Source organism: Lepisma saccharinum, chromosome 13, assembly GCF_977018435.1.
Source record: "Lepisma saccharinum chromosome 13, izLepSacc3.1, whole genome shotgun sequence".
NCBI lineage: Eukaryota > Metazoa > Arthropoda > Insecta > Zygentoma > Lepismatidae > Lepisma > Lepisma saccharinum.
The window spans coordinates 72,389,651-72,409,862 of record NC_139241.1 but is presented as its reverse complement, the minus strand read 5'-3'; the positions used below and the strand labels follow the sequence as shown (position 1 = coordinate 72,409,862).

Genomic DNA, 20,212 nt, shown 5'->3' with positions numbered 1-20,212 from the left:
GGTTCATATCTAAAGAAGTTTTGATTTTATAAAAAAGTCTTGATAACACTGTAACAATGTCAACTATTTTAGAATATTTGTAATTGTTAATATCTATGTGTATGTGGGACATTCAGAATTTAGTCCTTAAATTGAAATGTGTTCGTTATTTGCAGTCAGAACCTGAAGTCGCCCATCTGATCAACAAATACTCTGTGACTTTTGAGGAGCGGGAGTGACAATTAGGAATAGTTTCACTGAGGCCAATGTGAGTATATATATTTTTTTGTTTTTGTAAATAATAATAATATTGCAGGTGAGGATATAGATGAGGTTAGAGGTGTGGCAGGTTCCTTTGGGGTAGAGGGTTTCTTCACCTGAGGCTTTGCATTTGTGAGCGGGGGAGGGGGAGCAAGGGGTTATTGAAAACAACTGTGAGCTTAATTAAAATTAGGCACATACAGTAGTACTTGTACTACGTAGAATTTTCAGCGAAAAATGCTGGCTTGACTAGAACTCGAACCTGGGTCTCTGGCATACAGTGCCATTTCTTTACCACTGAGCTACCGAGCCAGCCTGGCTTCACCTAATTTTTTGCTGCTGCTGTTTTATCTGTGAAATCATCTCTGCAAGTGCTACCTCAATCTGTTGCCTGTGAACACTGTAGACAACGACGTTGCCTGGTTTCTCCCAACATAGAGATGTAAATTCATTGAGATAAGGCACACACAGGAGATGTACTTGAAAAATTGGGCAAAGCCAGAGCAGCTCGGTGGCTCAGTGGTAGAGCAATGGCACAGTATGTCAGAGACCTGGGTTCGAGTCCTGGTCGAGCCTGCAATTTTCGCTGAAAATTCTACGTATCTGAGCTTGTTGGGGAAGATGTTTTTCTGGTGTTGGAATCACTGTGGAGGATGGGAAAGAGGGAACATAGAGTATGTCTGATTTTGTGTGGGTGCGGGGTGATATTGTGTGACAAGCACAGTGGTGTTGGTGGAATATTTCTTGATGGAGGTGTATGAGGGATATTTGTTTGGTGACCAAGGTTACTAAGCGTTGGTGTAGGCAGAGGTTGTAGTTCTATCAGTAGTGAGGCATTGTCCCCTGAGTGCCAGGGAGAATGGGATGTCTTCCTTGGTATGGAACATATATAAGGTATGCCCAAATGAAAAGGAGACTACGGTTATATCTAAAGAATATTATAATATAGAATATTTGCATTACATAATATGTGAAGTACAGTTAATGTGTAACATGATACCTACACATAATTGCCATTGATATTGATCCCAGTGCGTAGGAAGGGAGTGGATGGCTTCAGTGTAGAAACTCCTGGGTTGATTACGGATCCAATTTTCCATGGTGTTCTGCACTTCCTTGTCACAGGAGGTGAACCGTTGATCTTTCAGTGATTGTTTTAAGGGACCGAAGATGTGGGAGTCACATGGGGAAATATCGGGACTGTACGGAGGATGTGTGAGGAATTTGTGAAGCATGCTCACCTTCTGCGCGAAGAAATTGGATTACAGCTCTTTGCGCTGATCTGGAGGAATCCATAATGCACCCATCCGCGCAAAACAAATCTCGCAAACTGAGGAAACAGCATGCGAAGCCATTCGCTACACCTGCAAACTGGGACAAACACCGCACCATCTCGTGGCAAACATATATACCTTCTTCGATTAGATAAAACGCCTCTACAGCAAAGGTCTCCTTTTCATTTGGGCATACCTTATATATATATATATATATAGTGTGTACACGCACACACACTATATAGCCAAAAGTCACTGGACAGCCATTGCTGTTAATTCCAAGACACCAGTCATGTTGATTGGGTATCAAACCTCCCTTTGCTGTTATTAGAGCATTTACCCTTCGGGATAGCTTGCCACTAAGTTCTGGTAAACTGCAGGCAGAATTTGTTTCCATTCTTCCTGTTGCATGATGAGTAGTTGATGTGTGTTTATTGGTCGAGTTGTCTGGCATGCAAATGACGATGCAGCTTATCCCAAAGATACTTGATTGGGTTCAGAGCTTTTGGCAGGCCAGTTAAGCACTTCCACTTGATTTCCTTCAAACCTTGATACAATTGACCTTGCTGTGCTTTCTTGATACAAGAAAGGAGCCTCTTCCACACTGTTGCCACAGCATGGGAGGCATGTTATTGTCTAAAATGTCGTGGTACATGTGAGAGGTCATCAATCCATTATTAAAACTAAGAGCCCAAGCTAAGAGCCATTATGGTGCACCACCAAATTTCACTGTTTCTACAACAGATACTGGCAAACGCTGTCTGCCAGGCATCCACCGGGTCCACACGTTTCCATCTGACTGCCAGATCATGTACCATGACTTGTCACTCCATTAGATTTACTTCCACTGCTCTATAGTCCAATGACGGTGTTATTTGCAAGTGACGCTGGGCATTGGTGTATATAATCAATGGCTTTCTAGCAGCAGCACAACCATGAATACTAAGTTCTATCACCTCCCGGCAGCTAGTTCTATCACTGTGCTCTGTACCTGAGTTGCGACTGAAATCCTCTACAATCATACAATCATTGATAAGGCTGTCTGACGATCGGTTCGCACAACATGCTTCAAAGTTTGCCGGTCCCGATTAGTCTTGGGCCTTCCAGAGCGATGATAGGGCTCAGTGCTTCCATGACATTTACACTTGCCAATGACATCACTAACAGTGGACTGGGACACATTTAATTGCTGAGAAATCTCTTTTAGAATGCCCAAATTTATGGGTTCCAACAATCATTCTCCGTTCGAAAGCACACAACTCTCTCTCTTTACTTATTGTGACAGTTGATTTGTTGTTTTAAGTATGCACAGAATGGCTAATCGGGACTGGACCTACAGTTTAAAGTGGGATCCGAACCACTGTGCCGTGTGCACTTATTGTGACAGAAAAGGCAAGTAGAGTCTTCTTGCATTTGTACCTTCACTTGCATAGCGTTACGTGTGTTGATGTCATACTTGGCAAGTTCACTTGGAGCACAGGTGGCTTTTGGCTATGTATGCAGTGAGTGTGTGTGATGTGTTAGAAATTTATTTCGTACACTGTAATACAGTTTGAAAACTCCTACATAGATCTTCGTCGTTAATTATGTGCGCAAAGATGTAATTTTATTCTAGAATTAGTTTTGTAATTGGAGGACACTGATAAACTACTATGCAAAATTTACTAATAGGCATATTGATATAATCAATACTCTACTGGTCCAATATAAATTGCAAATAATCCTATGTATTTAATAGGATGATTCCAGAGGGTTTTTACCTGTTAAAAGGAACAGTGTATTTAGACATTTACTTTACAAAACCACGACACGTGAATAATACAGGGTGCGGCAATGAATCTGGCGATTATAAATACTCCACATTTAAAATGAAATAATACATAACAAAATGTACATCTATTTTCTTGTAGTTTACAGTTATTACAAGCATAAGAAAACAGTTTTTCGTTGTGACGTTTTAGCAATTGCAATTGCTAAAAATGAGAACACCATCATGGACGTATTTAAATTGTTAAATGAATCACATCGTCGCATAAAATTCACTTGCGAACCCATGAATAACAACGTAATTTCTTTCCTTGATCTGAAAATTAAGACAACTGACAACAATTCAAACATCAGTCCATAGGAAAAAATTAGCAAGGGAAAAATACATCCATGCCAATTCAGAACATTCTCGTATAACAATGGATAATGTATTTTCAATTTTTTTCCTGAGAGTGCAAAGACTATGTTCTAATAATAAAGATATCAAAAATGAACAAGAAAGGCTTTTTAATATAGCAAAAGAAAATGGCTTTCACATCAACAGAATAAACCAAATAAAAAAACAAGTTGCAAGTAAACTAAAGGAAAAGAGAAATACAAAGATGATGAAAAGAAATTTGTGTGCATTCCATTCCACAAGGGATTCTTACATAAAATTGCAAAAATTTTTTAGAAGATTTAATTTCAAAATTGTTTATAGATCACCAAGAAGTATAGAATGTACATTTAATGAATTCAAAATTAGAAACTCTCTACCAGATGTGGAAACCACAGGAATATATAATATAAGTTGTTAATGTTCAAAGGATTATGCAGGACAAACCGCAAGGAAAATGGCAATAAGATGGCATGATAAATCTAAACCCAAGAACAGGTTTGTCAGCTCACATCATGGAAGAGAAGCATTTGATTAAAAAGAGAAGGGTTTAAAAAGATTGACGGGAAACATAGAGTTGAATGTCTGGGAAGCTCCGTTCATTGCAGAAGAACACTGGAATAATTAAATAATGAAAATGGTAACATAAATCCAGTATGGAGTTTTCTTTTTCACAAATGGAGTAAGCCACCATCTTTAAAATTTAATGTAACAGAAAACATCAAGAAACTTTGTGAAAACAATGATGACTTTGAATTACCTGATTATATTTGGGATTCATAATTTTAAATAAGAAATAATGTGATCAAAATTTTTTATCTGAAATAAAAATAAAACAGACTGCTTCTTTTCACAGTTAGGTTGCTATATTACAACAATGTAACATTGACAACATCCATTATATAATGGATTCTTTTTGTTTAAAAAATTGCTAACCATTGTTATAACTGCATCCTTAGTCAAAATATAAATAAATGTCTGATGAAGGGAGCGTGTGTTCTCCTGAAACGTCACAACGAAAAACTGTTTTCTTATGCTTGTAATAACCGTAAACTACAAGAAAATTATTCTACAATGCAAGCAATGCGTACATACAAGAAAAATTAAAATATACATCGTCATACAAAATGAACTACTTTATTCAGTAAAGAAGAAATGCAAATACAATTGTTACATTTTTGTTTATTTGAAATAACATTAATAGGAGACCTCCATTTTGTTCCACACACACTATCAGTCTTTTTGGTAGATTACATACCACATTGTGCAGCATGGCCACAGGAATTTGAGAAATTTCTTCTTGAGTCTGATCTTTAAGTTAATTGAGGGTGCTTCAGGTTGGTGGTTGCAAGAGATTTTATTCTACATGGACAGATCTGGTGATCTCGTGGGCCAAGGAATATTATTGTTATAATGTTTTTACAGCGAATGTGCTCTGCGCCTCATTCCACAAATCCATTGTAACTGAATGGTAAATCAGGGGCTGGAAGATGGCGATAGTTGCATGTTACCTCTGATGCAACAATATTCAGTGTTGAAAAATCGTCCAATTCATTGCTGCATAAAATTATAATATTGCACTAAATTAAAGACTGTTGTAAATGCAGGTAAAGAAAAAAAGGTAATGCACCACGCCATGAAGGCGTATAGGGGGTGTGGGGTTAGGGCCCCAAACTTTCTTGATCACGGCTGAAAGTGGGGGTGATGTGATCAGTGCCACGCCCCTGGCTGCCTTTACCCCCCAGAGTTTCCTCCAGGTACCCACTTTATACGATGCTGGGTGGGCACTGGAGCTGCTTTAACAGGTGGAAAAAAATCCAAGTTCTCCCCCACCGGGGATCGAACCTGCGTCTCTCACATGGTAGTCAGACACCCTAATGACTGAGCTACCATGGCTTGTAAATGCAGGGTAAAGAAGAATTTTACAACTTTGTAGGTTTATAAAGATTTATTCGGAAACGTTAAAAATGGCTGCTTTCACATTCCAAGAACGAGCTCGCTGTGTGTGTTTTGGTTTGAAGGCAACATCCACTTCCAACATGATAGTGCATCACCTCACTGAAATCTGAGATATCCTCGGTAACTGATTTCCAGGTCGATGAATGAAACCCTAAAAGTAAAAATCGGGGGATGTTCGATCAGGTGAACGAGGTGGCCATGTAATTGGCCCTCCTCGACCTGGAAATCGGTTATTTAGGATATCCTGGACTTTAGTGAGGTCTATCTGGTTGGACATGGATGCAGCTAAAACACACCGCGAGCTCTCATTTGACCTGTGAAAGCAGCTATTTTTAGTGGAACTGTGACTGGCGGTTAAAGTGGTGGAATTCAGTACTATTCCAAACACTATTCAAAGTTAATGTATTTCCTTACAAACATCACAACCAGTTCTGTAACATTTCCAGATACATTTTTATTCACTTACAAAACTGATACACCGTAGCCCTATGTTGGCTAATACTGAGTACTGGTTAATCTGTCCCATCGCTAATAATAATAGAGAGGTGGAGGATGGTAAATGGCAGAGTCCATTATAAATAATTTAAGGGGGTATAGGGATAATTTCCCCTAGGTCTATCTCACTGCGGCAGCCTCCGATCACTGTTGCCAACTTTGCTCTTTTGGAGCCAGATCTGGCTGTTTCGTGCACTCGTTTGGCTGTGAACTGTGGCACCAGGCCCCTGCCCCACTATGATGCCATCACTGGCTCCAGCCCACCGCAAAGACCAGCTTTTGCCATGAGTGTACATTTTGCACGTGACGTGATATTGTTATATTGGCTGCGTCACTTGCCCCCCTCTTACCTCCACAGCAACTTTTATATATCGCCGTGGCTAAGGTGAAGATGACAACATTGTTATCCGGGAATCCTTTATTTTCGATTTCATATGAGCATCAGTGGATTATTGAGATGGGCGATACTGCCAAATCTAGGTGGTGAAAATTAAGAATAAATTGTTATCACTTTAAAGCTAACGGTAATAGCAGTGCCCCCACCCATCTAACACCTAAAATTACCATATCAGGCAGCCTTCATTAATCTAGGTCCTTGAAAGTCACCTTTAGCTCTATTAATGATGAAATTTAGCTCTTTTATGCACATCAGGTTTGGCAACACTGTCAGGATGGCCGTAGGAGGCAAGGACCTTATGGGACCATTATTTTATTCATTCTCTCGGGAATATGAAACATCCAATGACATAGAAAAGTACATGGACGGAGAAAGGACACGTTGAACTATGTCATAGTAGTAGGAAAAGTCTAAACTCCAATTTGATTAGCCGTAAGTTGAAGTTGATTTCCCATAAGGAATACATGGGGTTCTGTAAATACTTATTAATCATATTTTTCAAACATCTTGTCTAGCTTACTAATCAACTCGAAAAACAGTTTTCACTTGCAACATGAAGAGAAATTCATACTCTCTTGCTTCATACTAATCCCTTTTTTAAATAGCAGTGCCCAATCCGACCATATTGAAATAAATGCACAACTGGTGCGTAATTGTCCCTCTTCACCTTAAAATGATAATGTACTAGATATTTAGTATCTTCTTCTTCTTTTCCATCTCCTTTTACCATTAAGCTTCAAAAATTGAGGGTTCTGGAAAACTGAGAGAAAATACATTTCAAGTTGACATGGGAATGCTACTGAAAAGCACATCATGTAACTTACTTAATTCCTTTTGCTCCATCAGGAGCATAGGGCTTCAGTGAAACGGGTCCATTTCGCGATGTGATGTGCCAACTCCTTGACCTCTCTCCATGTTTTTCCTTTCTCGGCTGCTTCTTCTCCTATTGTGCTCTTCCATGTCTTCTTCAGACGTCCTATTTTCCGGGTTCCTTTGGAGTTCCAGTCTAAGGCTGGTTTCTCCATTGCTCCAGTTGGTGTTCATAAGGTGTTTCCTACATTTTCTCCTTTTTATTTGGCTTGTAATTGTCTGTTGTTTAGTTTCTCTCCATAGTTCTTCATTTGATATTATTTCTGGCCATTTTATATTGAGGATACGCATGAGACAGTGATTAATAAAGGTTTGTATCCTTTTCGTGTTAGCTTGTGTGGTTTTCCATGTTTCGCAAGCATACAGTAAAACTGATTTTACATTTGCAGGTTTTCCAAATGGGATACAGTTGTATAAATGCAACATTGGCTTTCTTGATTCTATTTTGTATGTCTTCATCTGAACCTCCTTCTTGTTATGACACTTCCTTAGTATGTAAATGACTCTACTTGTTCAACCAGCTCATGACAAACATTCAACTTTTTTTTTCCTCTTGCATTGACTCTCATTTCTTTAGTTTTGTTAACATTAATAGTGAGTCCTGCTATTTTCGCTTCCTCCTGTAGTCATTTTTTTTAAGCAGCTGCTTAATATTTGCTACTGTGCTATAGCACATTACTCGATTTGCTAAAATTATAAGAAAGAATGGGACAAATTTCATGGATGTAAGAAGTTCAATGAAACACTGAAGTGAAATGAAACTTTTCACTTGAAGGGGATCAAAAATTTGCAGTGCACTATGTATTTTCTGTGCATTCTGTTCAGCTGTAACAAATACCGGGCTTTTGGCTTCACAGCACGTTTTCACCATGTCACGTCACCTGAATACTCCCCATCATGCCTCTTGGTTCTTACGGGGGAGGTAGTTTCTTAGCACAGGATAACCATGTAGAGTGCTACATAGATCCACAGCACGGTAAGTGTTGTCATCTCAGTATAAAAAGAAAGTTTGCCACTAGCTTTACAGATTCAGACACGATTTTTTTTTCACACGGTTTATTGTCAGGCAAGTGGCATGTGAAGCAGTCATTGTTAAGGATCTATTGTGTGGTGTGTGTGTGGGGGGGGGGAGAGCTGCTGCCATTGCACTGATGTGAGGGATTTGGAAAACCATCTGGTGCACACTTTCCCGTTATTAAGGTGATCATGCACGATTCGCTGCAGGATGTTTCTGGACAGGCCCGTGGTCACCTCCATTTCAGAAAACTTGATGGACCTGTTCTTAGAATGACTAGCTCAACCCGTGTAATATTTGTTGATGTTGTCATAGTCTCTTTCGTTCCAGAACTTGTCCCTTTTTCTGTTGACGTGCATCATGTTTTCCACCCTTCCACCCAATTGTAAACTGTTTTCTGTGAAGGTGCATGTCCACCACACACTGCCACCAATCGTCTGTAATCTCTGCTGTGGTCACACCCTCTCTCCATAGAAACCAACTTGTCCAACGCTGGCCATTATAGTCCCTTTCCATGTTGTCCAAAAGTGCGTTGACAATGATGTATGGAACATGCTGCTGTGTGAACGCTGGGAATCTTTTTTTGGCACTGCTGCCTGCAATCGGTAGACTAGACTCGTAGCTTCATATGCCAGTCCTCACTTCTCGAATGGTGGACCATGCGACCTGAAAAAAAAAATAAAGTGTAAATCATTATAGTACGCTCCTCATATTTATAATATTGGCAACTTTTTTATTTTCTGAAGATGGTAACTTAGACATCACAATGACAATTTTATCTGTTTTCCACATGATTATCTATTTGAGCTCCATTTAAATCAAAGCAAGCTTGTAGACGTAGTTGGCTTTCCTTCTACCTGTTCGTGGCTTACCAGATTTTTAAGGTCTGAAACACCGGTTCCATCAAGTAACTTGTTGATTCTTGAGATTGTGTCACTTTTAAGTGCTAGAGGTCCACACATTCCTGCAGTATTTGTTGTTGAACTTCAGCTACACGTTCTTGGTACACATACGTGTAAGAAATGATAAAAAGGAAAGAATAGTAGCTCAATTAATACAAAAGTTACAGTGTGACAAAAGGTGCCTCCTTACTTCATGGCCACCCTGTGGATGAAAACAAAGCTTGAGTGAATATTGACGCTAATGGATCAAACCTATCTTCTTATTTCACTGCAGGACTTTCAGTAATCACTCCTATTCGTGTTTCACTTCTGGCAGTAATATCTTTTTTTCTCCTTCCAGAAACAAAATCAGAGATTTTGGCAGGATCTGAACCAATGGACTACAGCTCACCCAAGAGCTTCAATGTTGCCCTTGCATCTAATCTTGGGATCAGCACAACAGAATGTCCATATTCCCAACAGAACATCGTCACCACTATATTGAAAGGTAAGGGAAATTTCTAGTACATCTGTTTAAATGTTTAACCTGTAATTAGTTGCTTTTACTATTCATTTACGTGAAGACTTAAATTTGAGAAATCAACAGTTCAAATCATATTGCTGATCATCCTGACGAAGGTTTTTCCGTGGTTTTTCCTTGGTCTGCAAAGGTGAATGCTGGGATGGTACATTCGAAAATGCCACAGATTCTTTCTATTATTTAATTATGCTCTCCATCATATTTTAATTTAATAGTACATATGAATGAATTTACTAAAGACAGAGTGGATAAATATTTTTCATGGTATAGAAATTAACACAAGTTGTCATTACATTAAAACCACACAAGCTATTAAACTTGGAAGCATCTTATTTCTAACCCTATTATTCATAATGTTCACATCATGTCTTCAGGGCAAAAATCAGGTACTTGTTAATTCCTGCTCATATCTATATTTGTTTTCATTTCTAAATGTTTACGTTTGTTGTTTTCATGTTTTTGATTTTTTGATTTTTATGCATGTGTATGTGCTCCCAGGTGTTGTCCATTCTGCTGTGTCTTTTTACATTGTATTTTGTTCTTATGAATGCACATGTTCTTGCATGGTGATTTATTTGTGTGTGTGTTGTCCGTAGTTGTTGTACGTCTGGTTGTGTTAGCTTCTTATTTGTGTTGTGTGCTGGTCTTAGAAATAAATGGTTTTGTTTTCCTTTTGTTGATTTTTATTTTTTTCCCTCTCTCTCTCCTCTTTCCCTCTCTCTTTCTGTAACTTTCCCTATATAATTTATTTCACTCTCTCATTTCTTGTTCCTCTCCATTTTTCCCATCTCTATTTACTTCTCTCCCTCTTTTCTCTCTCTCTCTCTCTCTCTCTCTCTCTCTCTCTCTCTCTCTCTCTCTCTCTCTCTCTCTCTCTCTCTCTCTCTCTCTCTCTCTGTTTATTTGGGTGTGTGTTCACATACACCTGTCCATGGATGGTAGTTGTAGCTGTGGTAACTGTGTTGTCTGTTTAGTTTAGAGTTGTTTTTGTTTGCTTCCTCGAGCTGGTTCCAGACATTCCCAGGATGAAGTGAGTATAGGTGTGTGTGGTGTGACTGTATTTTGATCTTATTTTATGCATTTTGTTTTGTGTGTGCTGTCTCATGGCCTTGGTGGTTTTTTTTTGTGTTGTATCTTGTTCTTGGATAGCAATGTTTGTTAATTTTTTCATGTTCTTGTAGATTGATATACTTGTGAGTCTGTTACCCTTAGAAGTTGTTGTGCTGTACTGATGTATTTCTACTTTATTTGTGTTGTTTTATGTCCTTAGAAATCAAAATTTGTTTGTATCAGTGTTTCTCTGTGTTGTGTATGTAGTTGAACTGTATACTGAGTTTGTGTGTTTTGTGTTGTATCGTCTCTTTAGAAATCAATGTTTGTTTGCATTTGTGTGTGCATGTGTGTTGTGGAGTAGTTGTGCTGTCTAGTGTGTAGGTGTTTATCTTTTGTAGTACTTGTGGTGTTTTTGTGTATGTGTAGTAGTTGTGGTGTGTTTGTATGTGTCTTGTGTAGTACTTGTGCAGTCTAGTGTATTTGTCTTGTGTAGTACTTGTGCAGTCTAGTGTATTTGTCTTGTGTAGTAACTGTGGTATCTAGTGAAGTAGTTGTGGTGTGTTTTTGTGTGTGTTGTGTAGTAGTTGTGTGTTTGTCTTGTAGTAGTTGTTCTGTTTTTGTGTTTGTCTTCTGTAGTAGTTTTTGTGTGTTTGTGTTTGCCTTGTGTAGTAGTTGTTGTGTGTTTGTGTTTGTCCTGTGTAGTAATTGTGCTGTCCAGTGTGTGTGTGCTTGTCTTGTGTAGTAGTTGTGTGTTTTTGTTTGTCTTGTGTATAGTTGTTGTGTGTTGGTGTTTGTCTTAAGTACTAGTTGTTGTGTGTTGGTGTTTGTCTTGTGTAGTAGTTGTTGTGTGTTTTTGTCTTATGTAGTAGTTGTTGTGTGTTTGTGTTTGTCTTGTGTAGTAGTTGTTGTGTGTTTGTGTTTGTCATGTATATTAGTTGTTGTGTGTGTGTCTGTCTTGTGTAGTAGTTGTGGTGTGTTTGTGTATATATTGTGTAGTAGTTGTGGTGTTTGTCTTTGTTTGTGTAGTAGTTGTAGTGTCTAGTGAGTATGTGTCTGTCTTGTGTAGTAGTTGGGCTGTCTAGTGTGTTTGTATCTGTTTTGTTTTGTATCTTGTCCTTAGAATAATAATTCTGTAATATCTGTGCATTTTGTGTGCGATCTGGTGTGTTTTTTATCTTTGTGTATAATAATGTGTTTGTGTGTCAAATGTTACATTTTATGTTGTTCTCATATGTTGAATGTTGTATCATTTGTTATGTTCGTTTTCATTATATATTTATTCTAATGAGTGCACGTTTCATTTTTGATATTTTTCATATATTTTTGTTTATCAATTATTTGTAATGTAAAGAAGTATGTTAAAGTTAATATATTGACTGTTTCTGTGTGTCTTGTGTAGTAGTTGTATGTTTGTCTTGTGTAGTAGGTGTGTGTTTGTTTTGTGTAGTAGTTGTGTGTTTGTGTTTGTCTTGTGTAATAGTTGTTGTGTGTTTGTGTTTATCTTGTGTATTAGTTGTTGTGTGTTTGTTTTTTGTAGCAGTTGTTGACTGTCTTGTGTAGTAGTTGTGTGTTTGTCTTGTGTAGTAGTTGTTGTGTGTTTGTCTTGTGTAGTAGTTTTGTGTGTTTGTGTTTGTCTTGGGTATTTGTTATTTTGTGTTTGTCTTGTGTAGTAGTTTTGTGTGTTTGTGTTTGTCTTAGGTATTTGTTATTTTGTGTTTGTGTTTGTCTTGTTTAGTAGTAGTTGTGTGTTTGTGTTGTGTAGTAGTTGTTTTGTGTTTGTCTGGTGTATTAGTATTTGTGTGTTTGTGTTTTTTTGTGTAGTAGTTGTGGCGTGTTTGTCATGTAGTAATTATTGTCTGTTTGTGTTTGTCTTGTGTAGTGGTTGTGGTGTGTCTGTCCTATGTAGTAGTTGTGGTGTGTTAGTCTTGTGTAGTAGTTTTTGTGTGTTTGGCTTGTGTAGTTGTGTGTTTGTTTTTGTCTTGTGTTGTAGTTGTAGTGTGTTTGTCATGTGTAGTAGTTGTGCTGTGTTTGTCTTGTGTAGTAGTTGTGTGTGTGTCTTGTGTAGTAGGTGTTGTGTGTTTGTGTTCGTCTTGTGTAGTAGTTTTTGTGTTTGGCTTTTGTGTAGTTTTGTGTTTGTTCTTGTCTTGTGTTGTAGTTGTAGTGTGTTTGTCATGTGTAGTAGTTGTGCTGTGTTTGTGTTTGTCTTGTGTAGTAGTTGTTGTGTGTTTGTGTTTGTTTTGTGTAGTAGGTGTTGTGTGTTTGTGTTCGTCTTGTGTAGTAGTTGTTCTGTGTTTGTGCTTGTCTTGTGTAGTAGTTGTTCTGTGTTTGTGCTTGTCTTGTGTAGTAGTTGTAATATATTTGTCTTTTGTAGTAGTTGTGTGTTTGTGTTGGTCTTGAGTAGTAGTTGTTTTGTGTTTGTGTCTGTTTGTGTAGTAGTTGTGGTGTGTTTGTGTTTGTCTTGTGTAGTAGTTGTATGTTTGTGTTTGTTATTAGTTGTTGTGTTATTGTGTTTGTCGTGTGTAGTAGTTGTTGTGTTATTGTGTTTGTCTTGTGTAGTAGTTGTATGTTTGTCTTTGTCTTGTGTAGTAATTGTATGTTTGTGTTTTGTAGTAGTTGTGTTGTGTTTGTCTGGTGTATTAGTATTTGTGTGTTTGTGTTTGTCTTGTGTAGTAGTTGTGGCATGTTTGTCTGGTGTAGTAATTGTTGTCTGTTTGTGTTTGTCTTGTGTAGTGGTTGTGGTGTGATTCTCTTGTGTAGTAGTTGTGGTGTGTTAGTCTTGTATAGTAATTTTTTGTGTGTTTGTTTTGTGTAGTTGTGTATTTGTTTTAGTCTTGTGTTGTAGTTGTAGTGTGTTTGTCATGTGTAGTAGTTGTGGTTGTGGTGTGTTTGTCTTGTGTAGTAGTTGTGGTGTGTTAGTCTTGTATAGTATAGTTGTTTTTGTCTTGTGTAATAGTTGTGTGTTTGTGTTTGTCTTGCATAATAGTTGTTGTGTGTTTATCTTGTGTAGTAGTTGTTACGTGTTTGTGTTGGTCTTGTGTAGTAGTGCTTTTGTGTTTCTGTCTGTCTTGTGTAGTAGTTGTTGTTCTGTGTTTGTCCTTAGTAGTAGTATTTGTCTGTTTGTGTTTGTCTTGTGTAGTAGTTGTTGTGTGTTTGTGTTTGTCTTGTGTAGTAGTTGTTGTGTGTTTGTGTCTGTCTTGTGTACTAGTTGTGTTGACCAGTGTGTTTGTGTGTCTTGTGTAGTACTTGTGGTGTGTTTTTGTTTGTCTTGTGTAGTAGTTGTGGTGGCCAGTGAGTATGCATCTGTTTTGTGTAGTGGTTGTGCTGTCTAGTGTATTTGTGTCTGCTTTGTTTTTGTTTGTCTTGTGTATTAGTTGATGTGTGCTTGTCTTTTGAAGTAGTTGTTGTGTTTTTGTCTTGTGTAATATTTGTGGGGTGTGTGTTTGTCTTGTGTAGTAGTGGTTGTGTGTGTCTTGTGTAGTAGTTGTTGTGTGTTTGTGTTTTTCTTGTGTAGTAGTTGTGGTATCTGGTGAGAATGTGTTTGTTTTTTGTAGTGTTTGTGGTGTCTTGTTTGTTTGTGTCATTTTGCTTTGTCTCTTGTCCTCAGAAATGAATTCTGTGCATTTTGTGTGCGATCTGGTGTGTTTTTTATCTTTGTGTATAATAATGTTTTTGTGTCTCAAATGTTACATTTTATGTTGTTTCCACATGTTGAATGTTGTATCATTTGTTACCTTCGTTTCCATTATATATTTATTCTAATGAGTTCACGTTTCATTTTTGATACTTTTGATATTTTTTTGTTATTTATAATTTAAAGAAGTATGTTAAAGTTAATATATTGACTGTTTCTGTATGTCTTGTGTAGTAGTTGTGTGTTTGTTTTGTGTAGTAGTTGTGTGTGTGTTGGTCTTGTGTAATAGTTGTTGTGTGTTTGTGTTTTGTAGTAGTTGTTGTGTGTTAGTTTTGTGTAGCAGTTGTTGTGTGTTTGTGTTTGTCTTGTGTAATAGTTTTGTGTGTTTGTGTTTGTCTTGTGTATTAGTTATGTGTTTGTGTTTGTCTTGTGTAGTTGTTGTGCACTTATCTTGTGTAGTAGTTGTTGCATGTTTTTTGTGTTGTCTTGTGTAAAAGTTATGATGTGTTTGTCTTGTGTAGTAGGTGGTGTGTGTTGGTTTTTTCTTGTGTAGTAGTGGTTGTGTGTTTGTCTTGTTTAATATGTTTGTCTTGTGTAGTAGTTGTGTGTTTGTGTTCGTCTTGTGTAGTAATTGTGGTGTCTGTTTGTGTAGTAGCAGTTTTGTGTTTGTCCTTGTCATGTGTAGTAGTTGTAATGTATTTGTCTTGTGTAGTAGTTTGGGTGTGTTTGTGTTTGTCTTGTGTAGTAGTTGGGGTGTGTTTGTGTTTGTCTTGTGCAGTAGTTGTCATGTTTATGTATTTGTGTTGTGTAGTAATTGTGTGTTTGTGTCTGTATTGTGTAGTAGTTGTTGTGTGTTTGTGTCTGTTTTTGTAGTAGTTGTTGTATGTTTGTCTTGTGTAGTAGTTGTGTGTTTGTGTTTGTCTTGTGTAGTAGTTGTTGTGTATTTGTGTTTGTCTTCTGTAGTAGTTGTTGTATGCTTGTTTTTGTCTTTTGTATTAGTTGTTGTGTGTTTGTCTTGTGTAGTAGTTGTGTTATTGTGTTTGTCTTGTGTAGTAGTTGTATGTTTGTATTTGTCTTGTTAAGTAATTTGTTGTGTTATTGTGTTGGCCTTGTGCAGTAGTTGTGTGTTTGTGTTTGTCTTGTGTAGTAGTTATGTGTTTGTGTTTGTCTTGTGTAGTAGTTGTGTATTTGTGTTTGTGTTGTGTAGTAGTTGTTGTGAGCTTGTCTTTTGTAGTAGTTGTGTGTTTGTGTTTGTCTTGTTTATTAGTTGTTGTGATATTGTGTTGACCTTGTGTAGTAGTTGTGTGTTTGTGTGTGTCTTTTGTAGTAGTTGTTGTATGTCTTTTGTAGTAGTTGTTGTGTGTGTCTTGTGTGGTAGTTGTTGTGTGTGCCTTGTGTGGTAGTTGTTTTGTGTTTGTGTTTGTGTTGTTTATTAGTTGTGCAGTCCAGTGTGTTTGTGTTTGTCTTGTGTAGTAGTGGTGGTATCTAGTGAGAATGTGTTTGTATTGTGTAGTGTTTGTGGTGTCTTGTGTGTTTGTGTCATTTTGCTTTGTCTCTTGTCCCCAGAAATGAATTCTGTGCATTTTGTGTGCGATCTGGTGTGTTTTTTATCTTTGTGTATAATAATGTTTTTGTGTCTCAAGTGTTACATTTTATGTTGTTCTCACATGTTGAATGTTGTATCATTTGTTACCTTCGTTTCCATTATATATTTATTCTAATGAGTTCACGTTTCATTTTCGATATTATTTATATTTTTTTGTTTTTCAGTTATTTATAATTTAAAGAAGTATGTTAAAGTTAATATATTGACTGTCTCTGTGTGTCTTGTGTAGTAGTTGTGTGTTTGTTTTGTGTAGTTGTTGTGTGTTTGTGTTTGTCTTGTGTAATAGTAGTTGTATGTTTGTGTTTATCTTGTGTACTAGTTGTTGTGTGTTTGCATTTGTCCTGTGTAATAGTTGTGTGTTTGTGTTTGTCTTGTGTAGTAGTTTTGTGTGTTTGTCTTGTGTAGTAGTTTTGTGTGTTTGTCTTGTGTAGTAGTGGTTGTGTGTTTGTCTTGTTTAGTAAATTTGTGTTTGTCTTGTGTAGTAGTTGTTTTGTGTTAGTTTATTTTGTGTAGTAGTTGTGTGTTTGCTTTTGTCTTTTGTAGTAGTTGTTGTCTGTCTTTCTTTTGTAGTAGTTGTGTGTTTGTGTTGTGTAGTAGTTATTGTGTTTGTGTTGTGTAGTAGTTATTGTGTGTTTGTGTTTGTCTTGTGTAGTAGTTGTTGTGTTATTGTGTTGGTCTTGTGCAGTAGTTGTGTGTTTGTGTTTGTCTTGTGTAGTAGTTGTGCGTTTGTGTCTGTCTTGTGTAGTATTAGTTGTGTGTTTGTGTCTGTTTTGTGTAATAGTTTTTGTGTGTTTGTGTTTGTCTTGTGTAATAGTTTTTGTGTGTTTGTGTTTGTCTTGTGTAGTAGTTGTTGTGTGTTTGTCTTGTGTAGTAGTTGTGTTTTTGTCTTGTGTAGTAGTTGTTGTGTGCTTGTCTTTTGTAGTAGTTTGTCTTTGTCTTGTGTAGTAGTTGTTGTGTGTTTGTCTTGTGTAGTAGTTGTGTTTTTGTCTTGTGTAGTAGTTGTTGTGTGCTTGTCTTTTGTAGTAGTTGTGTTTTTGTGTTGTGTAGTAGTTGTTGTGTGCTTGTCTTTTTTAGTAGTTGTGTGTTTGTGTGTGTTTTGTGTACTAGTTGTTTTGTGTTTGTCTTGTGTATTAGTTGTGCAGTCCAGTGTTTGTGTTTGTCTTGCGTAGTGGTTGTGGTATCTAGTGTGAATGTGTTTGTAATGTGTGTAGTGTTTGTGGTGTCTTGTGTGTTTGTGTCATTTTGCTTTGTCTCTTGTCCCCAGAAATGAATTCTGTGCATTTTGTGTGCGATCTGGTGTGTTTTTTATCTTTGTGTATAATAATGTTTTTGTGTCTCAAGTGTTACATTTTATGTTGTTCTCACATGTTGAATGTTGTATCATTTGTTACCTTCGTTTCCATTATATATTTATTCTAATGAGTTCACGTTTCATTTTTGATATTTTTTTGTTTATCAGTTATTTATAATTTAAAGAAGTATGTTAAAGTTAATATATTGACTGTTTCTGTGTGTCTTGTGTAGTAGTTGTATGTTTGTCTTGTGTAGTAGGTGTGTGTTTGTTTTGTGTAGTAGTTGTGTGTTTGTGTTTGTCTTGTGTAATAGTTGTTGTGTGTTTGTGTTTATCTTGTGTATTAGTTGTTGTGTGTTTGTTTTTTGTAGCAGTTGTTGACTGTCTGTCTTCTGTAGTAGTTGTGTGTTTGTGTGGTGTAGTAGTTGTTGTGTGTTTGTCTTGTGTAGTAGTTGTGTGTTTGTGTTTGTCTTGTGTAGTAGTTATGTGTTTGTCTTGTGTAGTTGTTTTGTGTTTGTCTTTTGTAGTAGTTGTTGCATGTTTGTGTTTGTCTTGTGTAGTAGTTGTGGTGTGTTTGTCTTGTGTATTAGATGGTGTGTGTTTGTGTTTTCTTGTGTAGTAGTGGTTGTGTGTTTGTGTTGTGTAGTGGTTGTGTGTTTGTCTTGTATAGTAGTTGTTGCATGTTTGTCTGTTTGTCTTGTGTAGTAGTGGTGGTTTGTCTCTTTGTGTAGTAGTTGTTGTGTTTGTTTTTGTCTTGTGTAGTAGTTGTGTGTTTGTCTTGTGTAGTAGTTTGGGTGTGTTTGTGTTTTGTCTTGTGTAGTAGTTGTCGTATTTTTGTTTTTGCGTTGTGTTGTAGTAGTTGTGTGTTTGTGTCTGTCTTGTGTAGTAGTACTTGTGTGTTTGTCTTGTGTAGTAGTTGTTGTGAGTTTGTCTTGTGTAGTAGTTGTTTTTTTTGTCTTATTTAATAGTTGTGGTGTATGTTTGTCTTGTGTAGTAGTGGTTGTGTTTGTCTTGTGTTGTAGTTGTGCTTTTTTCTTGTGTTGTAGTTGTGTTTTTGTCTAGTGTAATAGTTGTGGTGTGTGTTTGTTTGTCTTGTGTAGTATTGGTTGTGTGTGTCTTGTGTAGTAGTTGTGGTATCTAGTGAGAATGTGTTTGTATTGTGTAGTGTTTGTGGTGTCTTGTGTGTTTGTGTCTTTTTACTTTGTCTTTTGTCCTCAGAATTGAATTCTGTGCATTTTGTGTGTGATCTGGTGTGTTTTTTATATTTGTGTATAATAATGTTTTTGTGTCTGAAATGTTACATTTTATGTTGTTCTCACATGTTGAATGTTGTATCATTTGTTACCTTCGTTTCCATTATATATTTATTCTAATGAGTTCACGTTTCATTTTCGATATTATTTATATTTTTTTGTTTTTCAGTTATTTATAATTTAAAGAAGTATGTTAAAGTTAATATATTGACTGTCTCTGTGTGTCTTGTGTAGTAGTTGTGTGTTTGTTTTGTGTAGTTGTTGTGTGTTTGTGTTTGTCTTGTGTAATAGTTGTGGTGTGTTTGTGTTTATCTTATGTATTAGTTGTTTTGTGTTTGTGTTTGTCTTTTGTTGTAGTTGTTGTGTGTTTGTCTTGTGTAGTAGTTGTTGTGTGTTTGTGTCTGTCTTGTGTAGTAGTTGTTGTGTGTTTGTGTCTGTCTTGTGTAGTAGTTGTTGTGTGTTTGTGTCTGTCTTGTGTCGTAGTTGTGCTGTCTAGTGTGTTTGTGTTTGTCTCATGCAGTAGGTGTTGTCTAGTGTATTTGTGTGTGTTTTGTTTTGTGTCTTGTCCTTAGAGATAATGATTTCTTTAATTTTTGTGCGTTTTGTGTGCGATCTGTTGTGTTATGTATCTTTGTCTAAGATAATGTGTGTATGGGTCAAATGTTACATTTTATGTTGTTCTCACAATTGAATGTTCTATCATTTTGTTATGTTTGTTTCTATTATATATTTCTTCTAATGAGTTTAATTTTTTATATATTTTTGTTTTATCAGTTATTTGTAATGTAGAGAAGTATGTTAAAGTTAATATATTGACTATTTCTTACCCTGAAGTTAAGATGTGAATATTGTCTAGTTGTTTTTACAATCTTTTTATTTTTAGATTATTTGATGGTTGAAAGTTTCTCTTCTCTTTTTGCAGAATGGCAGGATTCAAATCGTTGTTGCAAGCCTCATATGGATATGTGCCTACCGTGGATACGGCGAAAGCAAGTTGAACATTATTGTTTGCAGAGATTGTGACCAAACTGATAATACAGGGAGGTTATTTCAGTCGTTTACCGCCAGAGTGTCGGCCGGTCGGCGGCCCCTTCATGCAACAGGTCCCGGCAAATTGTGTTACAGGATGTCCGTAACAGAAACCGATTGTTTTGTAATGTTTCCACTTTTTACAATTACAGTTACAATTGCAATTGAAATAAGCACGTACCTTGTCGCAAGGATGGCGGAAAAGGCGGCCTCCCAAATACAAATATTTCTGGCACCTTATTTCTGACATCTAATCTTAGATTAGACATCGCTACTTTATCCTCAGTTGTCACGAGAGCGCCGGCAGCTTGTCGAGGGGAGTTGTCAGCCTCAAGAGGGTGCTTCATACTGCACAAATGCGACACCTGTCGGCAGTGATGCCAACCGTAGGGACATGTCCCTACGCATAGGGACTTTTCACTATATTTCGCCCGCGTAGGGACAGATTTTACCAAATGAGGGAAAACGTAGGGACTTTTTTCAATCTTGGAAAATAACATTTTATTGTGCAAATGTGCAAAGCTTACTCGCCAG

The 20,212-nt window shown here is 37.0% G+C and overlaps 1 long non-coding RNA gene across 1 annotated transcript in view; it reads left to right on the top strand.

The window, feature by feature from the left end:
- LOC145997032 (uncharacterized) overlaps positions 1 to 19,750 on the top strand; it is a 29,010-nt gene extending 9,260 nt beyond the window's left edge. The window contains exons 2-4 of the long non-coding RNA XR_014442853.1: positions 156 to 247; positions 9,636 to 9,782; positions 19,572 to 19,750. This is a non-coding gene — a long non-coding RNA (uncharacterized LOC145997032). The remainder of the gene's footprint in view (positions 1 to 155; positions 248 to 9,635; positions 9,783 to 19,571) is intronic.
- Positions 19,751 to 20,212: the final 462 nt, after the last annotated feature.